Here is an 8,026-nt window from a genome sequence, read left to right on the forward strand (position 1 = left end):
GGTCACTGCATTAACTTTTTGGTAGTCAATGCAGAACCTTGTGAAACTATTCGGCTTGGGCACAAGCACAACTTGGGAGCTCCAGCTACTGTTGCTGAGCTCTATTAGTTGGTGCTCCAGCATGTAATTAATCTCTTCCTGAACCTGGGCCTAGATGGTAGGGATGTCGCCTTATGGGAGGGGCCTCTCCCATATCCACATCATGTAGAGCTAGGGTGGTGCGGCCTGGCTTGTCTCTGCACAAGCTTTTAAATGCAGTGAGCAGCCTCATCAGATCTGCTCACTGTTCTGCACCTAGCTGGAGAACAAGGAGCCTAAGTTCGCTAGTATTTCTGTATTGGTTAGCCAGGTAGTAGGGGGTTCAATGTGGGCCTCACCCACTTCTTCCTCCAATTCTTCCTCCAATTCATCCCCACTGCTATCCTCCACCTCTAGATTGGTGGCAATGGGACAGACTGCTACTTGCTTGTCCCCTTCTCAGCTGTGATATCGCTTTGACATGTTGACATGACACAGCCTTTGCTTTTTCCCTAATCTGAGGTCTCAATTAGATAGTTCACTTCCCTGAGTTGCTTTGAACTGGGCATGTAGGGGTTCACCTGGTAGGAGCACTAACACATAGTCTCCTGGCTGAAAAGTTTGCATCTTGGAATGTCTGTCGGCCTGTTTTATCATAGCCATCTGGGAGATTTTCAAGTGCTCTCGGGCTACCTCACAGGCTCTCAGGAGCTGCTCCCGGAACATGGCTACGTAATAAACATGGAGAGCTCCTCCTCTGCTCTAAAAACCTCTCCCTGATTAGTTTCAGAGGCCCTCGCACTTGGTGCCCATAAATTAATTTGGAGTAAACCCGGTGGACTCATTTGGTGAGTCCCTGGTAGCGAACAGAAGGTAACCTAGTCCTTTATCCCAGTCATAGGGTACTCATGGCAGTATGCCCTGATCATTGTTTTTAGGGTTTGGTGGTACCGTTCTAGCACCCCTGGGACTGTGGGTGGTACACTGAAGACTTCGGTTGGGTCACATCCAGGTTACCCATGACTTCCTGGAATATCTTGGACATGAAATCTGAGCCCTGATCTGATTGGATCTCGGTGGGTAGACCATACCTGGTAAAGAATTGGGTTAATTCCCTCGCCACTGTTTAGGCAGATATGGTTCTCAGGGAAACCACCTCTGGGAAACAGGTAGTCACGTCCATGATGGTAAGGATTTATCTGTGGCCCCTTTTTGTTTTGGGTAGGGGCCACAAACAGTCCACTAACACATTGCTGAATGGTTCCCTAAAAGCCAGCAAGGAAATCACAGCTGCAGGTCATATTGCAGGTTGGGATTTCCCCACAATCTGGCACATGTGGCCGGTTCTGCAAAATCTTACTACATCCCTGTGGAAGTGTGGCCTGTAGAAATGCTGGCTGATGCGGGCTTGGGTTTTGCGTATACCAACATGCTCAGCCATGGAATTTCATGAGCCAGCCACAAGATTTCCCCATGGTACCTCGGCAGCACTACTGGATTACTGTCCACTCAGTTGCAGGTCTGTGACAGAGTTTCCATTTCCTTACCAGCACGTCATTTTAACGTAGTAGCCTTCAGGGACTGCTTCTGCCTCGGCCTCATTGTGAGCAGTCTGAGCTAACGTTTTTAACTGTGGGTCAGTTTGCTGGGCCACTCCCAAGGAAGATTTATTTATTACCTCTTTAGGGTCTTCTAGACTCCCAAAAAAGGTCTCAGATAACCAGACCAGAGGGTCTTCTGTCTGCAGTGTCACTTCAACTTCCTCTGTTGAAGCTTATCAGGCCATAGACTGGGTTACTGCACAGTCAGGGAAAATGCCAGGCACTTTCTCCTGCAGCTGTTCTGTCTCCTTGACCTCAGTGGCTTCTCTGAGACCACTGGAGATGCTATTACCTTTGATCCCACCAGGTCATTGCCGAGGAGCAGGTCAACCCTATCCACAGGCAAACTAGGGACAACTCCCATGGTCACTGGCCCTGACACAAGGTCACACTCCAGATGTACCCAGTATAGGAGAATGGGCATTCTCCTCCTTCAATCCCCTTTACCAGCACCTTGGCACTTATGGCACTCTCTGGTGGGAAGGTCAAGACTTTTCCCAGGAGTAGAGTCTGGCTGGCCCCTGTATCCCAATATTACTACAGGCTTACTCACCTCACTCTGGGAAAATGTGGTCATCCTTCCTTTGGATGCAAAATCCCAGTAATCCTCAGGGATTCATTTAACCTCATCCTCACTCTCAGGAATGCACCTTCAGGAATTCACAGCCACAGTCAGAACTGTAGCCTGGTCTGCTATGCTTCTCTGACTGACTCCCATTCTCTGCACAGGATGGACATGTCCCGATAAATTCCACTGGTTTTTGCTGTAGTTTCCAGCAGTTGACCCAGACATGTCGTACCTTCCGGCAGTTGAAACACACAGGCTGCTTGGCTTCACTTTTCATTTCCCTGAAATCCCCTGCTCATCTAGGTGTGCTCTTATTGGAAAGGGTAGGGAGTTTTTAAACTCCTCAAGGAGAATTATTTCACAGGGTTTTCGTAAGTGGCTTCTGTTTTAAGTGCCCACACCCACTAGTCAAAAACAAGTTGCTTCAGCCTTTCAAATTCCAGGTAAGTCTGGTCAGGCCATGTCCTGGGGTACGGAATTTCTGATGGTACACCTCTGGCACTAACTGGGATGCAGTTATTATAGCCCTTTTTACTCCCTCATAGTCAGACATTTTCCTCAGACAGGAGGGAGTATGTCTCATGAGCCTTCCCTGAAAGCTTCCTCTGCAGTAATTGAGACCACTGTTGGACTGGCCACTTTAACTGCTTTGCTAACCACTCAAAAGATATAAAGAAGGCTTCCACCTCTGCTTCATCAAACCTAGGGATTAGATGAGCAAATTGGGTTGCCTCAATCCTTACGTCCAAGCTAGTGGTGTCTTCAAGGGACCCTGCTCCTCAGTTCAAGCTGTTTTAGTTGAAACTCCCTTTCCTCTCTCCTAAAGTTCTCTCCCTTCCTTTTGTGCCCTATCCTGAAATTCCCTTTCTTTTTCTCTCTCCTGAAATTCTAATTTCCACTTCTCCAATTTTAATCTCTATTGTTATGCTATCCGTTTCATCGTCCTCAATTTCCACCTGTAGACCATTGGCCACCCCTTTTAAAATTTCAGATTTTCTGGCTTTCGGCCGAAATTCTAATCCTAAACGCCTCTTTTAACTGTTTGAGGGACAGAACTTTTAGATCGTCAAAAGTAACTGCTTCTGGTTCTGCTAGAAAGGTACTGGCATCAAAAGTGGACATTTTAACACTTCAATAGTATAGGCTCAAGAAAGTTGTTTTGCAGTTTCTAAAAAAATTGATTTCAAAAGGACAATTTACTTTCCCCACTCTAATTCATTCATTTCATCTGGTGGGAAAAAAATATTCAACTCCAAGTCCCCAATTTGTTCAAACCCCGGACAAGCACTCCAATTTGTTATGACCCACTCCCAGGTGAGGTTCCCCAAAGTTGTTGGTCCAAGCATGACCCCTCAATTTGTCACCAGCTGGCTGGGACACCCCCAAATTGTTATGCCCCAGGTGAGTAGGGATGAACTGGCTCCCTGTCTTTATTCACCTGCAAAGTTACCAACAAGCAGGGATGTTGGATGACCACATAAGTACATGTGGCCAGATTTTGGGTTCAAGTCAAGGGCCAGTTAAGTGATAGTCTGTTTGTTCATGCTGTCTGATGTTTTAATAAATAATAAGAACATAAGAACTAGGAGCAGGAGTAGGCAATTCAGTTCCTCGAGCCTGCCCCGCCATTCAATACGATCATGGCTGATCTCATTTCGGCCTCAACTCCAATTTCCCGCCCTCTACCCATAACCTTTCAACCCGTACCGACATAAATATCAAGGGGACTATAGACAGGTAGCTCGGGGAAGAGGAGATGAGTGTGATGCAACCCAGTCCTGAACTTAGTCATCCATTACAGGCAGGTGCAAAAATTGCTGACCATGTTGGACAAGGATTAGGGCTCCCCATCCCTGAAGAAACTTGAGGAGGGGAAATTAGATGGTTTCAAGCAGAAGCTTGTCGAGTTAGCTCCTAGGATGGCAGTGTTGATGATGCAAGAACAAAGAGTGCACCAGATTATTTTTAGGGACATCACCATCTAGGGAGGCCTGCGTAGCAAAAGCTGAGAAAGCGCAGCTGGCCAGCATGGCCAAGGACTCAGAAAAAGGTAGGCAGAGAATTCATCTCTTGCCACAAGAGTGAATTTGAAAAGGCAGCATATTCTGGGGTAGTATTCATTCACATTGGGTGTTTGGGAAGCAGTTCAACACGTCTCAGGATGAGATAGGCATAAGTGTCTACCTGCTCAAGAGAGACATAGGAAGCCAAATGGGGATTGCGTGAGTACAGCTACCTCCTCTAGGTGGTGGACAGGATTTCATGGTAGAACACAGGAGAAGCTAACCTCACTAGATGGAGCCAGGGACACACTGTGGCCTGGCTGCAAGGGCTACACAAGACTATTTGGTTGTGCCAGATAGCAAACCGAGCACTGCACTGAGTAGTAATGCAACTGCAATTGGCACAAGGGGTCAGATGCAGCAACTATCAGAGTTAAGCATCTGAAACAGGTTCACCCATGGCTTGTGGACTGTTGAGGGCTGGAAGAGTCTGGAAGGGTGATATCCGGCTTGGGTACACAATCATGGCAATCAAGCCAAATATATGTGCAATATGGACCTGCTGGAGGGAGATATATCACCTTTCAGGATTTTTTTGCATGGAAAAGATTTTGGAATTGAATTATGTTGAAGCACTTGTGCTTTAGAACAAATTCAATTTGTTCAGGTTTTAAACGAAAGGCCACAGCTCTCAGAGTTTGTATTAAAACCAGAGCGGCAGAGACACAGGATAAAAGTACGCGAGGAGAGCAGAGACACTGGATAAAAGAGCGCGAGGAGAGCGGCGGAGACACAGGATAAAAGAGCGCGAGGAGAGCGGCAGAGACACAGGATAAAAGAGCGCGAGGAGAGCGGCGGAGACACAGGATAAAAGAGCGCGAGGAGAGCGGCAGAGACACAGGATAAAAGAGCGCGAGGAGAGCGGCGGAGACGCAGGATAAAAGAGCGCAAGGAGAGCGGCGGAGGCGCAGGATAAAAGAGCGCGAGGAGAGTGAAGACACAGGATAAAAGAGCGTGAGGGGAGTGGCGGAGACACTGTAAAAGAGCGCGAGGAGAGCGACGGAGACACGATAAAAGAGAGCAACGGAGACACAGGATAAAAGAGCGTGACGAGAGCGGAGACACGGGATAAAAGAGCGAGAGGACAGCGGCGGAGACGCAGGATAAAAGAGCGCGAGGAGAGTGGAGACACAGGATAAAAGAGCGCGAGGAAAGTGGAGACACGGGATAAAAGAGCGAGAGGACAGCGGCGGAGTCACAGGTTAAAAGAGCGCGAGGAGAGTGGAGACACAGGATAAAAGAGCGCGAGGAGAGCGGTGGAGACACAGGATAAAAGAGCGCGAGGAGAACGTCGGAGACACGGTTAAAGAGCGCGAGGAGAGCGACGGAGATGCGGGATGAAAGAGCGTGAGGAGAGTGGAGACACGGGATAAAAGAGTGCGAGGAGAGCGGCGGAGACACAGGATAAAAGAGCGCGAGGAGAGCAGCGGAGACACATGATAAAAGAGCGTGAGAAGAGCGGCGGAGACGTGGGATAAAAGTGCACGAGGAGAGCGGCGGAGACACAGGATAAAAGAGCGTGAGGAGAGCGGCGGAGACACAGGATAAAAGAACGCGAGGAGAGCGGCGGAGACACAGGATAAAAGAGCGCGAGGAGAGTGGCGGAGACACAGGATAAAAGAGCGTGAGGAGAGCGGCGGAGACACTGGATAAAAGAGCACGAAGAGAGCGCCGGAGACGCAGGATAAAAGAGCGTGAGGAGAGTTCCAGGGAGCAGAGTCGGAGGGTGGAGTTCCCGGCTGCTGAGTGTAAAAACCTGACCTCGGGGATTCGCGGACTTCGGGTTTTAAAAAAAATTAAAAGTGGCGTCACGGTTAATCTGTGACCTGATTGGCTGGTAGAGAATCTACACTGAATTTGAAACTCAAACATTGTTAAACTAATTAAACCAAATAAAATAAGCACTTAATTAACAAGTAGAGGGTATCTAGTCCTGATTCAGGAGATTACTGTTCTTAGAATTTAGCATTTATAGTAGAAACTTAGCCCTAGGGAACGTATAATTAATAAGGAGAAAATAAGCAGTTATTAGATTTAAAATAATGTATTAAATAGTTCTAGAAATGGCAGTTGCTGGGGTGAAGTGCTTCACCTGTGGGATGTGGGAAATATGTGACGCTTCAACTGTCCTGGACAACTACATCTGCAGGAAGTGTACCCAATTGCAGCTCCTCACAGACCGCATGGATCGGATGGAGCAGCAGTTGGATGCACTTAGGAGCATTCAGGTGGCGGAAAGTGTCATTGACAGGCGTTTTGGAGACGTGGTCACACCCAAGGTACGGACAGATAGATGGGTGACCGCTAGAAGGGGCAGGCAATCAGTGCAGAAATCCCCTGTGGCTGTCCCCCTCTCTAACAGGTATACCGTTTTGGATACTGTTGGGGGGGATGGCCTATCAGGGGAAAACAACATCAGTAGCCAGAACAGTGGCACCACGGTTGTCTCTGTTGTTCAGCAGGGGGGGTCAAAGCACAGAAGAGCAATTGTCATAGGGGACTCTATAGTCAGGGGCTCAGATAGGCGCTTCTGCGGTCATGAAAGAGACATCAGGATGGTATGTTGCCTCCCTGATGCCAGGGTCCAGGATGTCTCTGATCGGGTACGGAACATTCTGAAGTGGGAGGGAGAACAGCCAGAGGTCATGGTACACATTGGTACTAATGACATAGGCAGGAAGAGTGACGAGGTCCTGCAGCGGGAGTTCAGGGAGTTAGGCAGAAAGTTTAAAAAACAGGACCTCTAGGGTTATAATCTCAGGATTACTCCCTGTGCCACGTGCCAGTGAGGCTAGAAATAGGAAGATAGTGCAGCTAAACACGTGGCTGAACAGATGGTGTAGGAGGGAAGGTTTCCAATATCTGGATCAGTGGGATCTCTTCCGGGGCAGGTGGGATCTGTACAAGAAGGACAGGTTGCATCTAAACTGGAGGGGCACCAATATCCTGGCTGCGAGGTTTGCTAGTGTCACTCAGGAGGGTTTAAACTAGTATGGCAGAGGGGTGGGAACCAGAGCAATAGGTCAGCAGGTGAAATAAATGACTGGGAACCAGTGAATATGGCCAGTAGGACTAAGAGGAAGGGCAGGCAGGGAGAAATTACTGAATACAGTGGGACTGGGGGTCTGAAATGCATTTGTTTCAATGCAAGAAGCATAACAGGCAAGGCAGATGAGCTTAGAGTTTGGATTTGTACTTGGGTCAATGATGTTCTTGCTATTACAGAGACTTGGTTGAAGGATGGACAGGATTGGCAGATAAACGTTCCAGGATTTAGATGTTTCAGGCAGGATAGAGAGGGATGTAGAAGAGGCGGGGGAGTTGCACTGCTGGTCAAGGGAAATATCACAGCTGTACGACAGGAGGACACCTCCGTGGGCTCATGCAGCGAGGCAATATGGGTAGAGCTCCGGAATAGGAAGGGTGCAGTCACAATGTTGGGGGTTTACGATAGGCCTCCCGATTGCCAGCGGGAGATTGAGGAACAGTTATGTGGGCAGATTTTGGAAAGATGTAAAAGCAATAGGGTTGTTGTGGTGGGTGATTTTAACTTTCCCTATATTGACTGGGAATCACTTAATGCTAGGGATTTGGATGGTGCAGAATTTGTAAGGTGCATCCAGGAGGGCTTCCTGAGACAATATGTAGATAGTCCAACTAGGGAAGGGGCAATACTGGACCTGGTATTAGGGAATGAACCCGGCCAGGTGGTCGAAGTTTCAGTAGGGGAGCATTTCGGGAAAAGTGACCATAATTCAGTAAGTCTCAAGGCACTG

The sequence above is a fragment of the Cetorhinus maximus genome, chromosome 9, assembly GCF_964194155.1.
Source record: "Cetorhinus maximus chromosome 9, sCetMax3.hap1.1, whole genome shotgun sequence".
NCBI classification, from domain to species: Eukaryota; Metazoa; Chordata; class Chondrichthyes; order Lamniformes; family Cetorhinidae; genus Cetorhinus; species Cetorhinus maximus.